General features: G+C 44.9%; 1 long non-coding RNA gene across 1 annotated transcript; it reads right to left on the minus strand.

Moving 5' to 3' along the window:
• Positions 1-9,955: 9,955 nt before the first annotated feature.
• Positions 9,956-19,342, minus strand: LOC115252351 (uncharacterized). The gene is made up of 2 exons (XR_003890784.1): positions 19,203-19,342; positions 9,956-11,212 (listed from the first exon to the last, which is right to left on the minus strand). It is a non-coding gene; the product is annotated as an uncharacterized lncRNA (long non-coding RNA).
• Between the last annotated feature and the right edge of the window lie 6,030 nt (positions 19,343-25,372).

Consider the following 25,372-nt stretch of genomic DNA (forward strand, 5'->3'; position numbering starts at 1 on the left):
ATTTAGCTACCTCCCAAACCTGCTCAGTTTTCCACTCCTGTTTTCCACAGGGGGCTGGCTAAGTCCTGGGAATGTTTGAGTAAAGGGTTTTGTTTGTGTGTGTTGTTGTAAGAATATAATTGGGCTGAAATTGCTAGTTTCAGTCATGTATGGAAAAATCTACAATTAAGCCGAGGAATGGAAATCTTCCATTATTTTAGCTATAACTAGATAAAAGTACCTTTACACTCATACCTTCATTTAATACATTATTTTTAGCTTTTTTTCATGTTTCATTTATCAAACAATGACAACACAAGGCCATTTGCCTTTAAAGGAAAATCATGGGGGAACATAACATTGGCACATAATTTACATGACGTTTTTACTGCTCAATAACACAAATTATCCAATTCTTTAAATTGTTTTATATTGATCTCAATAAGAAATATCGAACGGGTTAAAAGTCATGTTGGACATGTTGTTGTTGACAACATGTGTTTAAAGTTGCCTGGTGTTTAAAAAGAGCTTTTTGGAATGAGCGCTTTCATGTTTGTGAACAGGTGACATTGTTTTCTGTAAGTCACTTCCTGCCCCAGTCACATGACTGTCACCTGACCACCACATCAGGGTGCTTCGTAAAGGTCATTGGAGAGTTAAGGTCAAACACACAGTGGGATCAGGTCCCCGGAGCAACTGATAAAAACATACTCTGAAGATTTTGACATAAGTCACCTTCCATACCTAATTCTTAATTTTGTGATGAAAATTTCCCACAACATCATTTAAAGACATCACAAACATTCAGTCTGGGTATTTTAATAAGAGATGTATGATTTTTACCTGGGAAATAAATCATCATACTTGGACTGTGAGATGTGTAAAATATACATTTGCATGAACATGAGTAGATCCAGCTATCATCCAAACCAGGGAAATACAGACATCCGACGGTGGCTGTGTGATTGTGGCTGCTACAGCGGTCGAACCTGAGCCCAACAGAGGATCAAAACTGGTGCTTCAGGCTGATGTGATTTTGTTCTGTTATCTGCCGTGATGAAGAACCCGTCCAGGGTATATTCTGCTCCCGGATCATGGATCCAAACGCGTGGCTGGTGACTCACACTCACCTTGTTATGCTGCAACCCTCACAGCCAGCACGTAATCTTTCTTCTCCTCCCATGATTCACTGCTGTCCACAGATGAGGCCAAATCGCTCCATTGTGGCCTGCTGCCAGAACACAAATGGACTCAAGAAAGGGGGAAAAAACTACTTTGAGCAGCAGATATATATTTGGCACATAACCACGGCGCAAAAGAAGAACCTTGAGATGTAGGTTATCGGTGAGGCCGTTATCCATTAGCAACCATCACGCTGACATGTTTGCACTTACACACGCTGGATCCGCCTGGAAACTGGATTTACATTTACTCAGATGTATTTGCAGCAGCCTGCAGCGTTCAGTCAGCGTGAAGAGCATGAATCACTGTTTACATATAGTTTATCCCAGTTAACTGAAGTGTACAGTACGCAGAACATCATCATGTCATCATATTCCAGCACAGCAACATGGTGATGAGTTCAGGCCTCCGTTGAAAAGTCGGGATTCTGGGCCGTGTTTTATTTAATGTCTTCTTACTTTTCAGGTGAACACATTTTTTTTTTTCTTGTGCCTTTTACGCCTCTGGATCCTGCTAGACGTGCAGGAGGAGGCGCATTTCCACTCTGTAGCCACTCTGTGTGTCCGTCTGAAGTCCTGGAAGGTTTTGGAGAAGCAACACTGGCAAGAGTAAATTCAGCACGCCCCTGGTGTGCAACCCCTGCCCTTAACCTGTGCAAATCACCATCCCAGAATTACATTTACAAGCCCCAGGGGTGCAAAAGTGGCTTGACTCACGTCAATGTTTCAACTGGCTCAACACACAGATTTAAACTTTAGCTGCGATTTTAACATCAAATATGTGATAATAGGGGAGGTGTGGACGTGGGGGATGTTCCCAAAACCTCACGCTGTGAGAACCAACAACATCCACCACCTCATCACGGTCGCTCGAGCAGAAGTCTCTTTGTCACCGCCCGCCTGCTCCATGTTTGCATCTCAAATCCCTGAGAACAACAGGGAGAACATCTATCTATCTATCTATCTATCTATCTATCTATCTATCTATCTATCTATCTATCTATCTATCTATCTATCTATCTATCTATCTATCTATCTATCTATCTATCTATCTATCTATCTATCTATCTATCTATCTATCTGTGGTCTTAAAGAATGTGCAAATGATTGAAAAAAGCAAGCTAAAGCTAATAAGCAGGCCACTGCTAATCTCTTAGACAAACCACCTTTCCCTCCCCATGTGGCATTCTCTCTTACATTAGCCTATAAATAATGTATATTTTGCAGGCGACACCCCACCATCACCCCCTCCATCCTTCCCACACAACTCCCCCTTTTGACTTCAGAGTTGCTGGTGAAAATTCAATCTGGGTCCTCCCCCAACCTTATTGGTTTACTTTAATTAGCGATATTGAAGACAGGAACAAGTGGGGTGGGGGGGGCGCTGGGGGTGCAAATACTGAAAACAAACACGTGAGCTGAATGGGAGGATGGCGACGGGCGCAGTCCCGATGCCGCTGCGCAGACGGAAGGGGACACATGGTGTAAGCAAACACTCGTAATTGCATTAGATTCCCCTGGCACATGGGTAATCTAGCCCCCCCCAGCTCCCTGAACACAACAGGACACATCCACTGTCTCACCCACTCTACTCACAGCTCTCTCCTCCACAAATTATTAATTTAAATCCTACAGTGCCAGTATTGATCATTCAGCAGGCATGCTGGAGGACTGATGTCGAGGAGGCTAAGGTATGGAGGGATTGGGGGGGTGGGGGCGGTGTTTGCAGATTCATTTGCGTTCCAGGAAATGCAGCATGTGTATGCATTTGGATGCATGCTTAATTGTGCGTGTGTGTCTTTCTGCATGTGTGGGGTCCATGTGGTTTGTGGTTCATCTGGGGAGTCCCAATTTTTCTCAGCCTTATAAATAATTCACAACATTTAAACACATCCGGGATGCTTTGGCCAACGTTAACGTTAGTTAAAGGGTAACCAGTGACTGTAAAGGCCTCACAAAGATAGCAGCACTAAGCTGTGTGTCAGTGTGTGTTCCTGTGCGGATGCATCCCATTAAACAGTTGTCCTGTTTGATATTTCATGCCTAAGCCCACATGTCTTGAGAGTATAAGCAAACACATTTGCCTGAATGGGATGCTCCCTGAGCAAACGGTGGAAATCTGGCCCCGATAAGAAGATCAGTGACAGGCAGTGATAAACAGGATGGGATGTTTTTGGTACTTATTTAGATGTCTAGCACCGAGACACCTCCTAAATTGACATTCATGACCAGATATTATATAAAGCTGAATTGATATCGACATATTCAGCCATTGCTTGTACAAACGCTAATTCCCACTAGGGGGCGCCGTAGTTCAGTTTCTTTTAACCTTATGATGGGAACTGAATTATTATGTTCTGACTTTTTCTATGAAAAGGCATCAAAGATATTTAGAATAGGTTAAAAAGAATATCTATATTTTATGTAAAGTTGTTCCCCAGAGGCCGACTCAGGTCACCTACACAAACATTAATGAGCAGAATGATCAAAGGCAAATCCTGCATCAATGATGGTATTTAGAGGATATGTGGGGCATTAAGAGAAACCACACCATCAGAGGGGTTAACGTTTGTGTGGCCCTGGGGTAAGGGCAGCAGAAAATAAACAATGCTTAGCAGTGATTAGGGCTTTATTAAAGCACAAATTCCCAAGCATGGACGAGGTCTGTCGTTGAGGCCGGAATCAATGTCAGCTTGGTCACAATGAGTTTCTAAAATCAGGATTTCAGTGACGATCCCTGTCACTGAAGGACAAAACCAGCCAACTTGACTTCATTAACACAAAGTGGTGGCATTATTATTACACCCAGAACACACACACACACAATTAGCCTGATTCGTCTGACCCGGTAATCACTACCATTCAGATTAAGAACATGCCTGTCTAATGACTGACAAACAAACAAGCAGGGGGTGCCAGTGGAGAGCAGCAGGAACACCCACCGAGATGCTTTTAAAGGCACATGCTTAAGCCCTGGACGGCCCGACAAAGTCAGTCATGTCTAACCTGTCTCCTCACCTGTTTGGAAGCAGCCCAATAGCCCGGGGTAATCCCCAGTCCCTGGGGCACTTGGAGCAGATTTGCCCACCCCAGAGTTCTGTCCTGCCCTGACAAGTTGGTGCAACGCAAGGGCTCATGGAACACCCACAGCCAGCACTCAATTTCAGGACTCGACAAAAGTAATGTGGTGCTATTTCAACCACTCATATCATGCGAGTAAAATAATGCTGGCGTAATAACATGTTGACATGCAGATGGTGATTATGCTCACTTTATCTACATAATTCATTGAAATGTCTGAAAATAAAGTTACTTTTTGTAAGTTTGTGAGTAAAGTAGCAAATTTCTCCAACAAACACAATAAAACCAAAGAAAACGTGCCTTTGTTGCAGGCCTTGTTGTGAAGATGTAGAAGTCATTTTATCCCTGTGTGTTTGTAACTGAACCATCTTTCTTTTTTAATAAAGGGAGGGGTAATTCCTTATAAATTTGACCCATTTAATAATTTTCTTTAGTTCTTTTGACGTCCATAACTCTACAGGATTATTTAATACATTTGAGTGTTTACCTGACTTTATGGTCTTCCGTCTGAATGCAGTAGACATGCAGCTCCACTAGGGGGCGCAGCGTTGCATCAAATCACCCAAATAGAGGAAAGACAGATCATTCACAGCCTGAAAGAATCATACAAAGACACATTTTAATTTTAAAATAGCATGCAGAAATGGCCTGGATTCTCATTTCAGTGTCTGTTTTATATTCAGTTCAAGTGTAAACTTGTCACTTTGAGTTTTATCTGTGACTTTAATGATAGATTATTGGATCTATGCAGAGTAAATCGTCCCAGAATAATGGAATCACAAAAATCCAACCAAGATCCATCACTGTCTGCAAGCCTTGTTTTAAAATTTTGGCTTGATAATAAGCTATTTTGCCACAACAACACTAATAATAATGTTATTATTGCTATTATTATTATTATTATTATCATTATTATTATTATTATTATTATCATCATCATCATTATAGTAATAATATTACTATTATTACAAACAAGGAATACAACAACTAAAACTCCCCCAGCACATAAAACCATGTAGATATAAGTGGATATTTATGCTGAAAATTATACCCTGAAAGGTCACTGCCAATAGAATAATCTATTTGTGCCATTTTCTGTGTCAGTATTATTATTACTAATATTTTTAATATCACTTTACTGAGAGACTACTTTGCTGGGGAAAAAGAAAATCTGCATCTGTTGATGTAGTTATGTGTTAATATCAATGTTTAGAATGAGATTCTTAAAATAAACACACATTGCATGTTATTTTAGCTTTATTTGTGCCGTTCAGTCTAATTTGCCTGTTTATATTCTGCGGCTCATGCTAGTTGTCACATCTCTTGTCTGCCGCTGCGTGCGACAACATTAGTCACGTGGTTGCGTTCAAGGTTTAATATGATCTCCACCTTCGTGTCAACAGTTGGATCAGGGCTCTTCTGCTCACATCAGAAATCAAATGGCAGCAGCGTGGACGAGCCTGTTCAGTTGGCCACTTTATCTCGCCTCCTCGTCACATCGTCTCCGTGTTTCTGTTCATGCTTGAAATTGATTTCCCTTTTTAAAGATTCTTCCCCTGCTCTTCTCCTCATTTCGACATTTTGTTTGTTTTGATTTTAATCCCCTTCAAAATCCCTGTTCGCTCTGCAGAGGGAGAGACAACTTATTCACTTAAAAACAATAATTTCCCAGGAGCATCTCTCACGGACGCTTTCCGCCAAGTAGTTTTTCACTCATCCAAAATATTTCTTACAGCCATAATTAACAGAATGAGGATTTAGTGTCCCTCAGCCTCAGAGTTTGAACTCTTAGAGCTCTCCAGATTAAGAAAATAGAGCATTTCAATTTATAGGTTTAATTAAAACACTTACATGTGAAACATATTTGGATTTCATTTTCCTAATTTCTTAAATAATCTTCAAATGTGAGGTCTTAATGCTCTCCCTGCTTTTACGACCCATCTCTTTTTTTACTTTTTCCTTAAGTTGATTGCTTCTTTCTTTCTTCTTCTCCTCCTCCTCTTTTCATGTCTTCTGCTCCTCCTCTGTCTGAATCTGTAGGTCCTCCTCTCAGGTTTCGTTTTCTGGAGTTCCACCTGTTTTTATTTCACACTCATTTTTTTCACACTCATTTTTTTGCCATGCAAAAGCAACTACTTGTTAACGATTGAACTCTATCACACAGAAGGACAGTTTAACTGTTCGGCAAAGGAGAGGTGACACCTGTGTGTCCTGAGGATGGACTCGCTCTTCAGTCCTGACCTTTAACCTCATGGCATGTTCTCACTTTGGACTGAACATCAAGCTATTCGTCCATCACACCAAACCGCTCACGTAGGACATGAATCTATTTATCAAACCGATTGCAGCTGATATCGATATAACTGACTGAATTCAACAGACGGACATGTGGTTGCCACGACAACAAAACCCTCACTACACTATATGAGAGTTTCTCCAGGATGTGCATGTAGCTTCTGAAAGCGCCCGTGATAACCATAAAGGGTGCGAGTACAACAAAATAGGTGGATAATGACAGGAAAATCTATTAAAAGTGCCAAATGTAAAAGAACATTACCTGGTGTCACCCCAAAGGTTTCGAGCTAGAGTCTAATGTCAATGGAGGTCCTGGATTTGCTGAGAAATAGCAAAAAATCTGGCAGGAATGTCACTTCCTTGAGATCCCACGTCTGTTTAAAATGTGTAACTTCAGACCCCGGCTCTTCGCGGCGAGCCCCGGTGACCTCGGCCCTGACTAAACATGGTGGTACTCTCGCGAATCAACAGTCGCCCGCTCGCCTCTGTTTCAGCGTGTAAGAATATACAACTGTCACCGCTAACAGCCACTCCGCCACTGATTGAGGGATCATCAGCCAAATGGGATGTTGCCAATACCCAAAGGTGAAGAGTTGGAGATAAATGGCCGTGGTGCTCCTCGTGTCCCAGAAGGCACTGCGGCTGGACAGGTTTACCATACTTAACTAATCTTTAGCCCTAATGTTGTACAAAATTAACAAAAAAAAATGTGTGGAATGGAATAAGGTATTTTTTAAATTGGGAGGAGTTTGTCCATTCGAATGAATAACCCACACCGACAGCGCCAGACACACAACCAGGGGGATATTTGGCTCGCTGCTTTGCGAAACAAAATGGCTTCTTCTTTTCCTCACAGTAAATACAGAAACGAAACCTCAAAACAAAACAGTCGAGAGGATAACCATTGATCCTCATGTAAGCCACGCTCAATCACACTTAAACGGGCGGCTCTTCCTACCAGAGGAACCAGTACAAACCTTTAAGTCGACAGATAATGCCCGGTTTAGTCCTCTCACTCTCTCTTTCTTTCCCTCCCTAAAACTGCCATCGTGCAACTCAATGTGACACTAGCTAACGCGGGCGGTTGGGAGGCGCTAGCCTGGCCTGGCTCCACGTCCCGGCTCTCACCGCCGCTTTTGCTTGTTGCTATTCTTCATCTCACTCCCTCCGATTCATCCTTTGTGGGTCAGCGAACCGCTAGACCAAGTGTGTCTGCCCCACCTCCTGATCCCAGGACCACCACGCCACACACAATGGTGGAAGATGACATTTCCTCACCCCTGACACCCCCCCATCCTGTCTATACCTAATCCAATCAGCAAGGCCTGAGTTTTTCTAATATACTGGTGGCCCCATACTCTGACTTTATCCCTGCAGCTGTGCCGGACTGCTCATTGGCAAGATTAGGGCCTCCTCAGCTCCTCTGATCATGTATTTCAATATGAATGGAACCAATAAGGGGTGGATTATGGCTTAGTTACTTTGGAAATCTAAGGCCCCCCTTTGATGCCCCCGGGTTTGAACAGCAATGGCAGAACCCTGCCTGGCCATCATGGCGTGGCGGCGTCGCCACCTGGCAGTCAAGTGTTTGCTCATATGTGCTCATTAAACAACACCACGCTGCCAGTGTGGGTACACTGTCTCTTGGCCTGATGGCGAGCAGTGGCCGGGACCAGATGGCGCCATCGCCAGGATGCCAGGTGGGGTTCATTGTTGCCACTCGTGAGATGCCTCATGGACGAAGGATTCAGAGGAGGTGGAGGGGAACGGGGGTGTGGGCAGTGCTGGCAATAAGGAATGAAATAAATGCATATTTGGTGGAAGGTTTTCAAGACATTTTCTGATGGTAGCAGAACTGGATCTGCTTTTTCAGGAATGTGTTTGTAACAAATCCCCCATTTCTAAATCCAGTATTGTCCTCACATATTTTATTATTCGTCAGTGTTTATGCTAATGGTTAATATCTGTACTGTACAAACTCCAAATTAGCTTCAAGTCTTTTAGATTGTGATTAAACAGTAGAACACCTTAGCTTGGAAAATCTGACGTTTCTGTGTTCCTGTTGACATTGAACACATCCCTCCTCTTATTCTCCCCCTTCTAACTGCACCACTGTGGCAGCTACGAATTAAAGCTATTTGAACTGTTTCATCCAAAAAGCTGCTCAGATATTCCACTAACGTATCTTTAATTCTCAACAAAATGGAGACGGTTCCTCGTGCCCACACATTCAGGTCTGAATTCGAGCAGAAGAAGACATCAACACGATAAGATGTCAGAAGAGGATCGGCCCCTATGCGGAAAAGCCCCAGTGGGGGGCTTTCATTAGTTGTTGAAGCCGATGTCGTTCTCTCTGCCAGCCCTCCTGCCCTCGCTTTTCGGGGGCCTTTGTGCGTGAAGTGTTGGAGGTGATTAATATTTGTTTTGCCTCCTCTATGGGAGAGGAAGACCCAGCTGATCCATGGTGACCTCTCCTTAATCCCCCGTGGGTTGAGCCAGTCTCACAGTTTCCTTCTTTCTTCTTCGGGGTTTTTACTTCTTAGAGCGTCTTTGCCCGGTACAACAGTCACACCGGACCTGAAGATCCCAAAAGATCCGGGCTATTTAATGCTCATGTCAAGTTTAGGGCTGAGCCACAGCTAGATGTTTCCACACAAAGGCCGGGGAGATCTTCTTCTCTCCCTGCGCTGTCAGGACTTTGACAGAGAAAGTGAACTGAGGCACCTTTTTGTGCACCTGCACACGTTTGTGTTGAGGTTTCCTAAACTGAATTTCTGAGTGTCATGTTTTGGGAGAGCAGCCATGAGCTCTGCGTTCCCAACACGTCGCTCTTTGGGCCATTTGGACAGGTGAAGGAAGTATCTTACTTACTGAAAATACAAGGATATCCTAAAAGAATTGGGCACCGGTGTCCAGCTTCAGGGGTTTGCGGGCTTCGTTGAAGCTAGCGGAGTGGGTGTCTTGAGGAATTGAGTGTCTCGCGGGCTCTATTGAGCATTTGATCCTGCTGACAGATATATTGCTGCCTTTGTGACCGCATGGCTGTGATGGAAATGGCAGGTGTCGTATTGGTAGCTGGTTTGAAAAAAAAAAGCATCCCTCTAGCGTTTCAGCGGTTGTAAAAACACAGCTGTTTTCAGCTTTCTGAACTGGCTGAACACTCGCTCTCCAATTCTCTTCAGCTCCTTGTTGCCTTGTTGGCATCGCCGGCGAACTCGCAAACACCGTCTTATAGTCTTAGCTCTTTGGAAGGGCTTTTGTTGGGTGGAAAATGTACAGAACCCCAATAATGATCAGCAGCACTGGATAAAAGCTCTAAAGAAATGGCTCAAAACTTTCAGTTAAATATAAATGTAAGCTAATTTGCAAGGATTTGGACACTGTCTTCTTTTAAATAATCATTGAAAAACAATCCTTTACAAATACAGAAGTTCTTTTTATTTCAGTTTATACCTAATTTAATACACAAGTGAAATATAAATTAGTTACATAGTTAGAAAATTGTCTTGCTTGGGCAGCCTTTTTATTACACTGCAAGGATCATCAAAAGTGTGTTTCTTTTTATTATGGTATTTTATTTACAGGTAAAGACAATAGTTCACCCATAACAAATGCAAATAGAACAATTTTATGAACACTTTCCAAAGGCAGGTATAATTCACTCCCATGTTTAACATTTATTTTAATACCGAAGGAAATATGGTTGAATCTCTGAATGTTTTAACTTCAGCACATTTGTGATGCGTTTATGTTTCCTTAAGCCCGCCAACTTGACATCAGCCATCAGAAGCAGCAGGAGGTGGAGCGAAATTCCAATTGCTGTAGATTTCGCCAGCTTTTACCTGTTTTACCTGTTCAATTCTCTTTGTCCCCCACATTGAAACAGCAAATCCACCTCGTGTTTGCTGGAGGAAGATTCTGGGTCATCCTGCCTGTGGAACTCCTCACAGGGATTCACTAGTTCCTCCTCTATGGTCGCTTAATTTTAACATCTTGAAACATTTGATCGCTTTTTAGGACATCGGACTGTGAGCAGGGCCAAGACTCTCTGTAGGGACCCTCATCCTCCGACACTGAAGACGTAGAGATGGACAGAGGGACTGGGTTCTGTTGGAGTCCACAGAGATGAACTGGAACAGCTTTATGACAGGACATGACAAATCAAGGATGGGGGAGGAGAGATCAGGGAGATCCAGGACCACAGGACCAAGGAGAATTTATCTACCCACCTAAGTATGTGTGTGGGTGGCTGCAATTAAAGATAGGGGTCAATAAAAATGGTTTCGAAGTTCACTGAGCCTTAAATGTGGCGTTCGGTGATGGTCTGTTGGGGTCTCAAACCGGTAAAAGTGAATGCAAAATGATTTTCTGAATGTCTGATCCTCATATTCTCCCCATCTGGTCTGAGCTTACAGAGCTTTAGGTGTAAAAAGCTCGGGGTTTTTATCGTCCACCGTAGTTTCTCAGCCGCTTCCATCCCTGTGTGGGAGGGTTCGGAGAGGGAGAAGCAGAGCTTTCAGCTCTCTGTGAAGTTGTCTGATGACCGGCGCCGAGTGTCAGCACTCCTCCGCCGCTTTTCCCTGCTGCCAGCGCTCACTTTCTATTTTTCTCCCACGTTTTTAGCCCCGATTCCTCCTTGTCGACACCTTTTCGCCGCCATCTTTTTTTGGCCCGTCCTTTGAATAAATGTACAAATTTATGCTGTGAAGGAGATTTAACAGAAATTGAACAAATAATAATTGTAATTAGTAATTGGTGGAGGTAATTATACTTTATAATAACTGTTTGTGCTTTCAACTTAAAAAGAAAGAAATTTGGTGATTGAAGATCATGGAAAAAGTCCCGTACAAGCGATCACCTAAACATGTTGAATATGTGTCTCTGAAAAACAAAACCACCTTTGTTGAATCTCAGAGTTCTGAGGTGCCACCAGACTGGCTGTCATTTTCCCAACAGAGAGCAGTCGGAACCTGCTGGTCGTGCCAGAGATTCTGTGATGAATGACACCGCGCTCTGCGCTGCCTCACTTCGGGGCCATTTGTGAGGAGATAGGAGAGACTTCCTGGATTAAGGATGTAGTTGAGGTCCGTCTCCAGAGAGCCTGTTTGTTTGACTTAGACAGCTCCTTCATTACGGCAAATCAGTGGGAGGCTGGGAAGCCAACCTGTCTCCTCGATGCACGGGAGTGCAGCCAAAACGCACTTCAGCAGAGCCAAAGTGCAGCCCGCTTCCCCTTTATGCCTCCAATATATTATCAGGAACAACATCAGGCACAATGGCTGGTTGAGACGCTAATGGTGAGCAGATGCCGAGAGACTGACTTATTTGATACACAGAAAGAGTCAGGGGGCAGGAGGGCAGGAGGGTAGGTGGGCAGGAGGGTAGGAGGGTAGGAGGACAGGAGGTTAGGTGGGAAGAAGGGTAGGAGGGTAGGTGGACAGGAGGGTAGGAGGACAGGAGGGTACGTGGGAAGGAGGGTAGGAGGACAGGAGGTTAGGTGGGAAGAAGGGTAGGAGGGTAGGTGGACAGGAGGGTAGGAGGACAGGAGGGTAGGTGGGAAGGAGGGTAGGAGGACAGGAGGGTAGGAGGGCAGGAGGTTAGGTGGGAAGAAGGGTAGGAGGGTAGGTGGACAGGAGGGTAGGTGGGAAGGAGGGTAGGAGGACAGGAGGGTACGTGGGAAGGAGGGTAGGAGGACAGGAGGTTAGGTGGGAAGAAGGGTAGGAGGGTAGGTGGACAGGAGGGTAGGAGGACAGGAGGGTAGGAGGACAGGAGGGTAGGAGGGCAGGAGGTTAGGTGGGAAGAAGGGTAGGAGGGTAGGTGGACAGGAGGGTAGGAGGACAGGAGGGTAGGGTGGGAAGGAGGGTAGGAGGGTAGGTGGACAGGAGGGTAGGAGGGTAGGTGGGCAGGAGGGTAGTTAGGACAGGAGGTAGGTGGGCAGGAGGGGTAGGTGGATAGGAGGGTAGGTGGGTAGGAGGGTAGGTGGGCAGGAGGGTAGGAGGGTAGGTGGGAAGGAGGGTAGGTGGGTAGGAGGGTAGGTGGGCAGGAGGGTAGGAGGGTAGGTGGGAAGGAGGGTAGGTGGGTAGGAGGGAAGGAGGGTAGGGTGGGCAGGAGGGTAGGTGGGTAGGGTGGGCAGGAGGGTGGGTGGGTAGGAGGGTAGGAAGGTAGGTGAGTAGTTGGGTAGGGGGGTAGGTGGGCAGGTGGGTGCTCTGGGTGCCATGATTGGACTTGAAGAGCCTTTAATGTGAAGAGTGTTTGGTGGCACTTTGGGGCTTATTTTGCAAAGCTCGGCTGCATTTACCCCCACCGAGTAATCAGATTACTTTACACATGCAATTTTAATAGGCTGGAACAATATGTGACAGTTGTGTTACTATTACAACAATTGATATTAATTGATATGAACATTTACATGTTTTCACACACCAAGTGCATTGTATTGCAATCATTTTATTCTATTTTAAACCCCACCCCATCCCCACACCCCCATCATCCCATTCCAGCCCCAACATCCCATTTGTGAGAACTGAAAACTGAATCTTCCAGGCAGCAGTTTTATTTACCTGCTTCAGGAAACACATTAGCAGCTCCCAGTTTGAGCTCTCTCTCTCTCTCTCTCTCTCTCTCTCACACACACACACACACACACATGCAGAAGTGTTCATCGCCGGTGTTCCGCGGTGTCGTTTGGGGCCTCTTGTTGCCCCAGTGGCGGTGAAGGGGGAATTAGATGTAGTGTTGTCTGAGTCCCTGTTAATCCTCAGCTGATTAGTGAAATTCTCATCAGGCTTCTTCGAAGAGAGCGAGAGAGAGTGCGGAGTGATGAAAAACAGAGGGGAAAAAAAGCCAACTTGTGGAAACCCCTTAGTTTCGCTACCCAGGATTCTGCTCGCCACTCGACCCCCCCTGCCAAGGACCACAGGACGAGATCACCACCGGCCAATGAGCTCTCGGGCCCGTGGGTCACCTGGCTCACTGCACTAATCCCAAATCTGCCTTGTAGATTAGCGCTTTCCCACTCACAGCCACTCCAGCCCAAGCCCCGGCAAATCCTGAGGTAAATGTCGGGGCTTCCGGTAAGTGGGTGAGCGCGGCATCGTGCAGTGGATTAAGGAGAACAGGATAATATTTACAAGCCCATTGCCAGTAGCGATAAGGCTCAGGATAAACAGTAATAGCCCCTCATCAGCCTTTTTTTTCTGTCCCTTGTCAACGCAAACGGTTAAATCTCTGAATCTGCGTGTTTAGTCTCCGACATTGATGTGCTAAATTAGACGGGATGTATTACTCATCTGATTTCAGTTGAAGGGATAAACCATCGTTTAGGAAATGGGATATTATATTACAGTATTTATAAAGGACCGGAACTAGGATTGGATTGCTTTGTCTGCATATATTTTTTATTTTTTTTGCATTTTGTTTGAATGTTTCTGAGCTGTGTTTTGGACTTTTCGTTCTTTGGAAAAACTGTGTCATGTAAATATTCTGCGTTTCCTCACCGTGATCACACAGGACCGGAACTTTTGTGAAGCCGATGTGATTGGAATCGCTGAATCAGCCGGAACACGTTCAGAATTCATTTCTCCTTAAAAACTGCCGTTGTAACAAAGCGGATTGGTGGATTAGCGCTAACTTTTGCTGCTGATGTTGGATCATGTGAGGTTATTGGTGTTTGATTGATAAATCTCTTCTGTTGGAAGATTAATGTATTAACTGCTTACGTCATCATCATCATCACCATCATCATCATCATCAATATGATCAGATCGCACGGTGGACTGATCCCCTCTGTAGATGGCACTGTTAACCTTGGCTTGCACTTGATTGGGACGTCAGTGGGGTAGAAACACGCAACGTCTGCTCCTCGTTATTGCTGTGAGCCTCGGGGTGAAATTAATTAAAGCGGGGGATAATAGCGATAATAAAGATTAGCTTTGCCATTACAGTTATGCTAACAACACATGGAATTTCGAGGGGAGCCAGCGGTCGGGAAAAAAAAAAAAAAAACACCCTCCGGCTTTTATCGTCCAAAGAGCTGAAGGTTTCTGTTTTCCAGAGTTTTGGTGCAAGGCGGCTGGGCGGGTGGAAGTGGGGGGTGGGGGGGGGGGGGGGGGGGTGTGTGGGTGGAGGTTCAGGGTTAGAGCCGGGAGTGAGAAGCAAGTGTGTTATTGTAACAAAGCTTACGAGGAAGTCAAGAGGAGGGCAGTGTGCCGATCGCACGCTAGGCTGCATGATTCACAGAAGAGGCCTGAACACGAACTCTGTGGAGCACCCCCCACCCCCCCTCACCCCCCAACCCTTCACATCCCTGCTGTCAGCCTGCATTATGGAACCAGTAACGCCATTTCCAATCACATCTGTGACCTCCTCCATCAGTCTGTGCACCTGTAAATAATGTCAAGCAGAAACAAGATTTTTGGGTTGCAAGATTCTTTTAATTGGGAATCGAAAGAACAAAAAAGTTGCATGTGGCGGAAATGAGACATCTTTCCCTGTCAGAACTTCTCAGCAGATGTCAGTAAAGATGTGCAATGTGATCTAATGAGATCAGTGTTTGAGAAAGGAGCCGCTGCAGCCTCCACGCCCTGTTACTCCATCTGAACTGATGAACCCTGGAGACAAAGCGACCCGGCCCCGTCTCGTGACCGACACTCGAACTTCTTTTCATGTTTGCAGGATATTACTCAGGTCGACTGGGCCGTGCCCTCCCCGCTAGCTTATGAACGCTATGTGGAGGACATTGCCGGAACACCGCGAAAATCCTCCAAAGCTTAATGAAAGACAGGTACTGAGAGGTGGAGGGAGACAGGGAAATTAGAGAATAAATGTCAGCGTGATGCATTTTATTTATTTGATTATTTATATGACTGAACTCCTGCCAGATTGATATGATACTGGTTTATGCTGGTCATCAATACTTAATTCAGGGAAAATTTAACACAGACTTGCAAATTTACCCAGGTTATGACTTCCTGATAATTATGAAAGATAAATGTTCTTTGTCCCATTCTCTACAATCCAATTACAATTCTGGTGCCTAGAAAATAAGATTGCTGTGTGCTCTGGAGCAAGATAAACGTAGCTTAGCTGCTCATTAGCCATTTCCTTGAGCCCTCTTGGAATATTGTTTTACTCAAGTTAGCTTCGGTCTGAATTACTAATCAAGTGCACACATCTGCCGCTTGATGAAATTTCCACCTATTCCCAAAGTATCTCCTGCTTTGGGAAAATTATCTCCTGCTGTAATTCACTCCAGTTAGGGATGGGAAAAGGAGGGAGTGGAGCACAGAGAGTTACAGTCTCATTTTTTCGATCAGATAACATAATCTGAGCTTTTAACCCCCCCCCCCCCCCCCACACACACACACACACACACACACACACACAGATATGCAGTGTGATGTAGAAAAGCGTGATGTTTGTGGAATGATAATCGATACATGCATATTCCTGAGCAACCAAGCTTGTAAATAATCCAATAATATATAAAATAATGAGGGCTGTTAAAATAAGAGCGTGTTGATACCGATTGATTAACTTGGTTATTCCAAAGAGCTCAATCACTATCCAACAATCTGGGCATCATATTAATGGGAAGTTTAAATACAAAAAAACAACATGGAACAATCAACGGGTGTAAAGTATTTTGGACTCTTCCGGGCAGGATAACACGTCAAGAAAACAAGCTTTATATGATATTATAATTTTATATATGACATCTGGGCAGCAGATCTGTTATCAAACCTTTATTAAGTGTAGACTAATTTTTGCCCCACAAAATGAAACACTGTTGATGGTAAATGGGGGTTAATCACAATTAATCTAAATCAGTAGTCCTGTGATTAATATGAATGATAGTTTTTAAAAAAAAAAATATAAACTCTGCCTTCTTGGACGTTGATGAATGTACTAGAATATTATCAAACGTGTCGTCAACTGTGCCACTCAAACATTTTCTCATTCGCCCAACTGTTATTTTACTTTTGACACATTTCCTTAGCCAAACACTTTAAATTTGGTAAAAAACATTTTAAGGCTTCCTGAGATAAAGATTGCAGTGTTAAAACTAGACGACTGTCTAGAAATGAATCCAAACGGGTCAGTGGTTTCCCCACATTTAAAGGGAAAATGGAAACTCTCATTTTCAGCGAGCAAAGCCACCAGAATGTGGTTCAGAATGTGGACCAAGATGATTAATTTATCTATAATGGGGAGTGAAGGAAGATAACCAGGCAATATTGTTTGACTCCTACCGTTTTAATCACCTCGCAAGATTTTTATGTTGGTCGTGGAAACTATTTTGGTTCTTGGAGTTTATCATTGAGCAAAACATGGAAGTCGATAGGATGAGAAGAAAAGAGAAATCCCTCCTCACACGCCGCTGCATGTCAACCCTATCTGGAGTATTTAGCCCAGATAGCAGATTTACTTTGCTGTAATTGTCCTGTCAGTAAAGCAGTTCAGCCTCAGCCTTTTTGTTCATGCTGAACTGAACAATAAAGCTCTATATCATGAGCTCTAATGTGAATGTACCGCTGAAGGTAAAATAACCAACATCCTTTTGAGTAATTCAAGAAAAAACAAACAAAATAAGAGCTGCTTTACATCCCCACATACCTTATCTGGAAATACCCCCTCCCCCACCCCCACCACCACCACCACGCCACATCAATCAGGGCTGTGGGAGCCATCACGGCAATTTGTTAACCTTTATCCAGTGACCTCTGCTCAGCCCCGGATCACCCTCAGTCACATTAGCGTGACTTCAGCGTGTTTAGCCATCGGCGTGTTATTACAGTCACGTGGAACCTCTGTGGCTCCATCTCATGTTAGCGACGTAACAAACGCGCACGACTAAATGAATTTAAACACGCAGCATTTAAGGATTCTTATGGTGTATGCAAACGTGCATAAGCAAAATTAGCTGCTTGTCTCAGACTCAGTTTCCCCATAAAGTGAAATAAATAAATAGATAAAAGGAGCTGTGATTATCTTTTTCAATTACAAGGCTGAGGCAAAGAGGATGCAGTTCATTTACCAGCTGGATTATTATTCAAGGCACAACTCTGGCTCACTGAGAGCAAATGCTCTATGTCGATGCATATTCATATGTTTAACATACAGACATGCATTCTTAATGATGCAGGAGAGGACAGAATGCAATAAAGCTCATTAATAGATTTTGCCATGCCAGTCAGTCCTCAGCAGGGGAACGCTGCAGCAGACTGTCGAGGCTCCTGTAAGATCTGAGGCAGGAAGCTGCAGCTCACTGATGCTCTCATTCAGTCCTTGATCCCTTGAATCATTATTATTATTATGTTCCTGCATGTTGAGCAATATTCTGTTTTATATCTATCAGTCTTGATGTTTCAGCCCATCCATGAACCTTAGGATTGCTAATTTTGAAAATTAAAATGGTCTTCAGCATTTTTAAGGGTGATTTGCCATCTCAGACATCTCTTTCTTTTGCCATCTCTTTCTGTAGAGACAGTAAAAACATTTTTAGCTTATACTACTGCAGGAAAACTCATCACGCCGACGTCCAAATGATAGAAATACACTTAGTTCTATTAATTTTGTTATACTTTGAGGGCATGATGTTATGTGCTGAAGCCTTTGACCCTTTAAGAATGCTTAATGACCACTTAATAAAATCATTTTTAGAAGGCATCGGTTGGCATCATTATTATTCAGAACAGGTTATTGGAGTTAAAGTGCAGGTAAGCACTTGCTCATCACCCTCTTATCAGAGGCTGGGTAAAAACCCTGGAAGTAGCTGGTGTTGCAGTCTTATCTCTACACATTTCCTGTCACTTCTGCCTTTAAGATTAAACATGAACCAGGACCGGGTGCTAGAGGTTCGACAGCCAGACGTCTTGTCCAGCCAGCGCGGGCAGATGTCAGTAATGGCCCACTTGTTTATAAATTATTAATGATTTTTCTCCCGCTGCTGTCATTTTGGACAGGCGGCCGGATGAGCCGCTGCCTGCCTTGTTTGCGTGGCAGCGTGCTCCTCAAACAGATTGCAATTTATTCCTCTGCAGTTTGTCCGTCAAGGCTACCTCTGACAACATAATCCCGGACTAATCCGCCGCGTTCAGTTTTTCTTGTTGGCTCTCATGCAAACGGCGCTGCCAAATCCCGCTACCTGTCAGCCTGGCTTTGCAACGGGGAGACCAGACGAGCTGCCAGTCCCGCTGCAGTGACTCCCATGGGGGGGTGATGTAGGGAGGAGAAGGAGGAAAGGGAGGCATGGTGCCTGGGTAGACTTAACCCCTGCCTCCCTCTCTGTAATCCACTGTAAACAGCCAGAGCCTTAGAAGGGCTAACTGCGCTAATCAAGCCCCAAGCTCGGCCAGTCACTATCATACACAGTGCCCTAAGAACTAGAGATTTGAGGAGCTACTGCAGTGTGCGCAGGGTATGAGGGGGTGTGTGGAGCAGAAGGGCCCATTGACAGCTCCTAATCCGCAGGGAGGGCGAAAGGTGCCAACATGAGACAGGGATGAGGGTCCGGACTAAAACCACAGCAGCAAGTTTCCACGTTTGATGCCACAGCCAATCAAAGCGCATAATTACAACAAAAACAGAACTTGTGGAGAAAATTCAGAAAACAGGTCTGCAGCAAATTGCAATTAAATGTTTTTGAGGACAAAAGCAGATACTCACATGTGTCTGGGAAAGCTGGACGTAAAACCTCCTGCAAACAAACCATTTGATGGTCTCTCCTGGTTTTGGCCCCTCTGATCCCCCTCGCTGGGACCCAAAATCCACAGGAACAACCTCAAAATCCCGACAGTAGTCAAAGGCAAAGGGAGGCTAAAGTGAGCCAACTCCCCCCTTTTCAACAAATCCCAAAGTTTCAAGAACTTCAGAGAGGACATGACAACACAAGCAATAAAACCTCCACCGCTGGGGTCCCCCCCCCTCACACACACACACACACACACACACACACACACACACACACAGGCGCCTCTTTCCTTCTTCCTTGTAATCAAGGGGGTGTTTTTACTTTGGTGTTTGTCACTCTTCATCGCTCTTGATTTATTTGATAAAGATTAAAAAAGGCTGGTCTTTGTATGAATGCAGAATGAATGTATGATGCAGTTTGGGGTAATTTTATGCTGCATACAATTAACAAAACCTTTAAGCACAAACACACTGTCATTTTTAAACTCTAGTCCCTTCTTCTCTCGCAACAAAAATTTCCCTCCAGTGACTCTTGCTGCAACAGCTGCATCTTGAGTGACATGAACAAACTACGTCGTTTCATATATCTTGATGGACGTTTTTATGATTCTGTAAAGAATGCAGTTTTCGCTCGTTGCGTTTTATAAACCTGTGAATCTCTTATGTCCTCTAAGGAGACCGAGGCACCAGCAAAGAGTGGACACTTGAAACTGTGGCCCCCGTCTGGAGACGCCGAGCCTTGTCCCGTGCAACAGCTGCTGCACCAACTTTCCAACTTGTGAGACTGTGGGAAAGCTCTGAGCAAAATATGTTTGCCACTTTAGCGCTTCTGATAAAAGCAGCCGTGGAGGTTGGAGCTGGGCACAGCGTCGAGAAGGCCGTGAGGGGAGCTGGCGGAACTGTGAGGTAAATGCGAACATGACATGCAGCCGATAAGGGTCCTCCAGCAGGTTAACACCACAGCTTGTAACTGGGATCGGCCGGAGAAGCCCACGCAGGCAGGCCTGCCATTCGCACAAAAGCTGCACACTTTGGACTCGAGTAAAGCATTTCCTTATTTAATAATCAATATGATCATTAAAAAAGCTGCAATATATAGACAGTGAATTATGGAGTTAAAGATAAACGCTGGCAACGTGTCAGAGGAAAAAAAGGATACTTTGGCACTGACACAACCGTTTCTATTGATGGGAGGTTCACTGAAACAAGATGCACAGGCTTTACATTTTCCAGCGTTTGTTTAAATGCCATGTTTTTATTTTAATATTCCTAATTCACCATCAGTGTTTTGTTTCTGTGGATTAGAGGCTAAAATGACAACATACGTACTGACTGACAGAGAGGCAGAGATGGAGGCAAAGAAACACTTGTTTACGTCCACACATTTATGGCACAAACACACAAATCTATAATATAAAAAGCCAAAATGCACTGGGATTAAGCAGACCCAATTTTAACGATTGCAAGAGTTATGAGTCTTCTATTCCTGGCTGCAAATATTATTAATTCAATTGAGATGTGGGGAACATTTACTTGTGTATTTTCCGCAGCGTTGTTCCGAATCCCCAAGAGACCACAAAACAAATGCCACAAGAATGGAGAAAGGACAAGAGGAGCGCTGGAAGAAAGTGAGTGATGGCCATTGATGTTTCAGGATGAAGAAAATCCCATGTCAGGAGACTCTGCTGGGCTTTACATAAACAGGGTAATAAATAGATCGATCGCCCATAGCGAGGGAGATTCATGTCACATGAGGAGACAAACATCGAACACGGGTGCAGATACATAGAGAAAGAGAGGGAGAGACAGAACAAGGGACTGATATAGCTGCTATCAGTCCCAGGGTGGCGTGGTGGTGCAGTAGTCAGCACTGTTACCCCACAGCCAAAAGGTTCTGAGTTTGAATCCCAGGGTAGGGGGCTTCTCTGTGTGGAGTTTGCATGTTCTCCTCCTCTAGCTGGCTTCCTTCCACTGACTTTAGGTTAGCATTAATGGTTGTTTGTGTCATTATTTTATCCCCGCGGTGAGCTGGTGACTCGACTCCACCCCCCACGGTGACCCCAAGATGCGTTAGAGTGGTATGAAATGAATGGATGGGTGGAATATCAGCCCCAAAAGGACAACTATGATAGCTGAGAAATGAACTGAAAGAAAATGGACTGGCACACTGGTGATCTGGTTGGCTCTGTCACACTGCAAAAACATTGTAGCAGAACCTTTCGGGTTTCTGGGTGTCATGACAGTCAAACTGTCGGATCAGCTCGCTCTTAAGATTGAATTCTTTTTGGAACAATGATGCACGATGTTCCCCAGCCTTTTGTAGTTTTGCATTTTCAGGCTACGCATCCTCGCCATCGGCCTTACTTGGGATTAGACCTAATTCACACATTAGGCTGCTTCAGAGGTGTGATTAGAGCGAGGATTTCCAATACACTTGGGTTTATACTTTGTTAAACTCAATAGTCACTTACAGCACCAATAGTTTTTAATTACCCAACGTCTGTCAACAAGGATTTCCAGGCCAAAGGGAGACTGGTGCTTGGCTCTCTCTTAGCTGGCACAAGATGTGACAAAACCCAAACCGTGGTGAAGTGAAGCCTCTGACCTTTGTGGTCTTGTTGACCTCATGTGTTATAATGTGGGGCTGGGGATTTCCCTGATATGGCTGTCAGCCCTATAAGGCTTAGTTCTGCTGCTTTAGATAGCGCAGTGATTTACAGTGAAGTGGGAGCAGGCTGGTGTCGCTTATGAGATTCTGACCTAAGCCGTCAATGGGAGCCGGAAGAGGCGAGTAAGATACTTTACAGTTCTGAGATTGACTCTGGGGCATCAGAGGTTGTGCCCCCAGGTGACATTTCCCGCTCAGCCCCGTTTAGTCTTGGTCTGCAGGCCACCCGAGCTTCCAAGTGGGCATTAGCAGGTTGTCAATTGTGCCCCCTTTCTGCCTCGTAAATCAAAATCTCCAATGACCTTAGAGGTGAGGCATAGCTTCTTTGTCTAAGATCCATATCATTGTAGACATTTCAAAGATTGCTGCTGGGGTTAAGGACATTTAAATTTGGGTGTAGTTTAATATGACTCACATCTCACAGCAGCTGGTGATGCCTTTACCTTTTTTTAAAAAAAAAAAATCCCGTTCAGCAAAAACTTTCAACATGTACGATTAAAGTTGGGTTGTTTCAAGCTTCTACTTTAACAAAAATGAAAGTGGCCATATGGCAGAACTGGTGAAGGGCCTTTTTATCCACTTTTAGACCCCTGTTGACTTCTCGCTAACAGCTGCTGTAAAACATGAATTCATCAGATAATCCCTCCAAAGCTCAGCGGTCAAGCCGAGGCATTCTGGGTGTTGAGCGCTCACATAAATGAAATACCCCCTGCGCCAGCCATTCCGAACCCGCAAAAGACTAAAGTTATATTTAGGTAAGAACACGAAGGGCCTTGATCCCTTAACAAAATAAAAGCTTGGCAGCTAAGCTCTTCAACAGAAGTCAATATTGTTGAAGTCTGATGATCTACACTGGGGGAGGCCACGGGGGCTGCGGCTAAGATGAGCAACTGTCTGCAGTATTCTTCACAGAGCAGACAGAGGGCAATATCAGGAGGATCATTTCATCTCCCTGCTGTGACACACACGTTGACAGAAGGCTAGAAGTCCCACCGTATATTTTGCCCATTGTGCGATCTAAATGAGCCTTTGGATTTTTATTTAATTACTGCTTTTATTTTAACACAGAAACAGCTTTTCAGCCCCAAATCACCAGTAAAAAATAGCCGCGTGTACCTGTTACACACCTTATAAATAAGATGTTCCTCTTTGGGACACTGTCATGCACAAACACCACCATTAGCTTCCATGCTGTAGTAGCGTGTGTGTGTGATTCGCTCTTGCCCACCTCCTCCTCCTCCTCTGTGAGGAGGAGAGGGGTGAAGCAATACTGCTGGCCCTCACCCTGTCGGGCTCTGCACTAACTCAAATCGTGACCTCTGCCAGACTTTGACCCGATTCCTCAGTACTTTAAACAATACTCCCATTACGGCACTTTTAAATACAGTAACAGGTTTCCACAGTTTGCCTCGGTTGTTCGCAGCAGTTGTGTGTGCGAACACGCGGTCATGTGTATGTCTGTTGAAGAGAGATGGCCGAGTGCATATACGTCCGTGCCCTTGTGTATAAATCACTTGACCCAGACTTACTGTTGACCGTGGATTTATGCCGGCGTGAGAGGCTCCCGTTGACAATGTATCTGCCTGAGCCATAATGGATGGTACACAAAACACGCTGTCATCTGGCAAAAATGCTCTCCGAATGGCTCTCGAGCGAGGCAGGGCTTGGCAAAGGGGGCGGCAGGTGACAGAGGAACGGGAGTGATGGATGGTGAGCAGCCCTGGGTGGAGCCACCAGCCGCAGACTCTCCCCCACGGCTTTTTTTAAACGCGAAATATTGCTTGAATTAGAGCAGCTATCAGCGCCGCAGTTGGAGAGGCGGACGGGCAGACCGGTGCCTACTGTGCACTAAGCTCGGGGGCAGCTTTGTGAAAATATGGCGGGGAAATTCAATGCGTTGTGTTATTAAGCAGGGAAAATGATGAATGCGGTTACATACGGCGCAGACAGAGACACCGGCCAGGAACCGTCCACTGAGCCTCAATGTGACGCTGCATTATCCAACCCACAACCTCCCACTTGGTTGGAAGTCAAGCACTTACATAATCTGTCGTTACTCTGATAACACATGGAATAATGGTGCTAGCACCGTTTGGCATTAATAAAGAAGAATGAGGGCACTTTTGCGAAGGATCAAATTGGAACCACATGCTGTTGCAACTTTACGGCCTCCAACTGGAGACGGAGTCGGGATTCCGCTCGGCGGTCGGAGAGCCCGGCCTCCTCCAGACAGACTGCAGCTATCAGTGGGGAACAGGGCTCAGAACCTTCCCCAATCTGCGGTGATGAAGTGTCTTATCTCTGCGGTTGTCTCCCAGAATCTAGGGCCTCTACACCACTCATGGACAGCAGAGAAACACAAGCAAACCATATCTGTATGGTGTCAACGTGGCTGTGTGTTTCCAACAGGCATGTCAGTGTCTTCAAATTTAGATATTGCCTTTAAACTGCTTTAAATGGGGGAATCCAGACATTTAAAATACAAAATGAGCTTCTAGAAGTCCAGATTGTGTTGACCTAGGAAACAAAAACAATATTCATTGGGAGAATCTGATGATCTGCACATTTCAGTGCTGGTTTCCCTTCATCACTGGCCTGCACATCACGTAAACACGTCCGTGGGTTTTGCTTTTCTTGCAGTCGAACTTAATCAGAGCAGAGAAAATAATTAATCAGACAGATCCATCACAGCATGTATAATTTATACATGCCAGACCATGGTCTCTAATACTGAGCCTGAAGGCTGGAATGAAGGTGCTGGTGACAGATTTAGACCTTCATGAGGTCAGAGTTGTAATCGATGCCATCCATTATTACCATGTTTATTATAAAGAAGACACGTAAACACACGGATAAACTGTAGATGGTCAAAATTAAACGAAGGTCCTTGTTGACTGTGTGCATTAAAGGACCCCATCACTCAGTTACGATGTCTTGCTTGTAAAATGGGACAGCATCCCGTCGCCCACGTCCACATAAACACACATGCGTCTGCACGCACACACTCCATAATCCTCTCACCCAGCCTCGTCCTTTACGCTCCCCTCCTTGCTGCCGGCGACACGGCCTGTAAAAAAAACGGAGGCTCGTAAATTCCCCGCCTTGATTTTGTTAACCTTTAGCGTGACCCGTCACTTCTCTGCTCGGCGTCGTAGCACCCACTCAGTCAGGGATGCGGCCTCTGCGGAGAGGTGTCTCCAATCGGGAGGCCTCTCAGTCTCTGCGGGTCTCGGCGGCCCCCGCAGTGCCAACGCACTTCAGAATTATGAGCCACTCTCGGTGGATATTATAGACTTTTAAATCAGCCGTTTAGGTCTGTCATCATTGCGACGCATAAGGCTGCATTCAGAGTTCGGTTTTCCAGGATTTCTTCTCCCGTCTTGCTATCAATCACTCTGAAAGAGGGTCGTTTTAGTATCGCACCATATGCAATAACTTTTACTGCACCACTCCTCACAACCAGCCGTGTTTTCAAAAC

The sequence above is a fragment of the Takifugu rubripes genome, chromosome 14 (assembly GCF_901000725.2).
Source record: "Takifugu rubripes chromosome 14, fTakRub1.2, whole genome shotgun sequence".
NCBI classification, from domain to species: Eukaryota; Metazoa; Chordata; class Actinopteri; order Tetraodontiformes; family Tetraodontidae; genus Takifugu; species Takifugu rubripes.